Below are 2,145 nucleotides of genomic sequence, written 5' to 3'. Positions count from 1 at the left end.
CCTATCTAAATCTCTGTAAAGTCAATGATAATCTTCTGGTTGGTCTTAGTAGGAGTTGCCTCAACTTCTCAGTTAGGCAAAAGCTTCTGTTTCCTTGTTGAGATAACTGAACTAAATCCCCAGCTCCAGTTCAGGTTTTTCAAGTCTTTTTCAGATACAACTTTCATTGGGCAAGTTCATTTCATAATAGAAGTAGTTGCTTTAAGACTTGCCAAAGAATAACAGGAAGAGATCGGTGATGTTTTTCCTTGAAATGTAATACTAATTTATTTCTAAATTAATATTTTAAAAGAAGGCAGAGAAGGGACTATGGTAAGAGAACACACACCAGTGGTTTCTAAGACCTGTTAGAGGAAAAGCATGTGTGTGCATGCATGCCTCTGCGTGATCTTCAAGGTTACTGGCTGTGATCTTCATGAACAACATGGTACCTTGTTCTTGAGATACTTTAAAATACCCAGATCTCTAGGCAGTCCTCACAAAGCTGCACTGGCATGGGGTTGTGTACTGTGCTAGGTGTCAGGATGACCCCTGCTAACGTGATACGTGCAGACAAACCCTGCATACCCTGCTAGTATCGGGGCAGCAGTCTTTGTGACCATATGCATGTAGAGTTGGTTGCCTATGCCTGCCATAATTTAAAGTGCAATTACTTGGGCCCTTTCCTGAACTCTGCTGTGGGTGATCCTCTTCTATTATGAGAATCCAGATAATACACTGTCTTGTTTTGTTTTCTATTTTGTTCTGTGAAAAGATTTACTAGATAAACTCAGGTGGGTTAAATATCAGGTCTTGCATACCTTCATCATCATTCTTCTGAAATGCCCAAGTGTACAAGGCTTACACGTCTGCGAGATGCTCATGTTACAGCTGCAAGATGCACAGAATCAGCTGCTGACTGATGCTGCACGCATTCTCATCTGATCTGTGGCCAGTAGGTGAAATGCAAATGGACATGTTCTGGCATGAAACCTGCTTGTTCTCTAGCTCACACCTGAGAGGCACTGCTGTCTGACCAATGTTCTGACAAGTGCCGATCTGGTGTACTGTAACGTGCTGGTCCTGTTTCAGTCACTGTCAGACCTGATTCTTGGTGAAACATTGTGAAATCTTATTTGGTGTTTTGGAAGGTCTGCGTGGCACGTGCCAGGTGGTGTTTGGTGTATTCAGGATACTGAAGTTTTTTTGCTGTGCCCCTGTGTATCTTAACTTGGGAAGAAAAATCATCTCCAGCAAAATCATCTGGGGAAAAATATTTGCGGATGAAACCGCTTTAGCCAGTGTTGCTGCTACCCATTCCCGCTCCCAGCAGGTCTAAATGAAAATTAAGGCCTAATATTTAAACGCTCTATACTGCTTAGGAATGCTCGTACGAGGAAGGGCTGTGGAAGAGATCCATCTGTCAGGGGTTTTCATTTATGCTGGACACACTTCTCATGCTGATTCTTGCCCGGTGTTAACAGCGGGCTTCTGGAACTGCGGTTCTCTGCATGGTGCCATCAAATGGTGTGAGAAGGCTTGAATGGTGCTTTTTCCTTCTTTCTCCTCAAGGAGATACTGTTGACTTGTTTTCAGCTTCCCGCTGCGAGGCACTGATGCTAGCTCAGGTGAGCTCTGTCCTTCCCTCCCAGATGTCAGTAAGGGGAATGACCACCCCCTGTCAGGTCAGGCTTTCCAATGCTTCCTTCTGACAGCTTTTGACATGACTGAAATGGAAGTCTGACTTTTTTTGGTCCTTCTTCCTTGGCCAAAGTCAGTCCGGGTTACCTGGGACTTTACTGAGACCAGAATTTAAGTAGGAGGGAATACAGGCTTAATACCATCTACCACGATCCCTTCCCTAGATTGCCAGAGCCTTTGCTGATTATGTCCCATGCCCTAGACAGATGACCACTTAAATCCTGTCCAAAAAAGGACCAGCTGTGCCAAGGACATTTCCCTGCCGTGTCATATTTGGTACATCTGCCAGGTCACTATGTTAGAAATACAGGTGTGTGCTGCAGAAGGTTGATCCCTTTTAAGAGATCATGAGGCGTTAAATTCCTATGAATTCTCAGGACTTTCTTCAACTATAAACCCTGTATTTTGGGAGGGGTGTGGTTAAAATGTTGCCCTGTGTTCTGAAGAGATGGCCAGACCTGGGGA

General features: G+C 44.3%; 1 protein-coding gene across 8 annotated transcripts in view; it reads left to right on the top strand.

Annotated features, from left to right (window-relative positions):
* MARCHF8 (membrane associated ring-CH-type finger 8) overlaps positions 1 to 2,139 on the top strand; it is an 84,687-nt gene extending 82,548 nt beyond the window's left edge. For all 8 annotated transcript variants that reach the window (XM_035897341.1, XM_035897345.1, XM_035897343.1 and 5 more), the window contains one exon: positions 1 to 2,139. This exon is cut by the window's left edge and continues 1,799 nt beyond it. The gene's annotated coding sequence lies outside the window, so the exon portion shown is untranslated.
* The last annotated feature ends 6 nt before the right edge of the window (positions 2,140 to 2,145 follow it).

This window comes from Egretta garzetta, unplaced genomic scaffold, assembly GCF_000687185.1.
Source record: "Egretta garzetta isolate BGI_Z169 unplaced genomic scaffold, ASM68718v1 scaffold56, whole genome shotgun sequence".
Lineage (NCBI taxonomy): Eukaryota > Metazoa > Chordata > Aves > Pelecaniformes > Ardeidae > Egretta > Egretta garzetta.
Note: the sequence above shows the minus strand (reverse complement) of the source record. Positions and strands in the feature narration are given on the sequence as shown.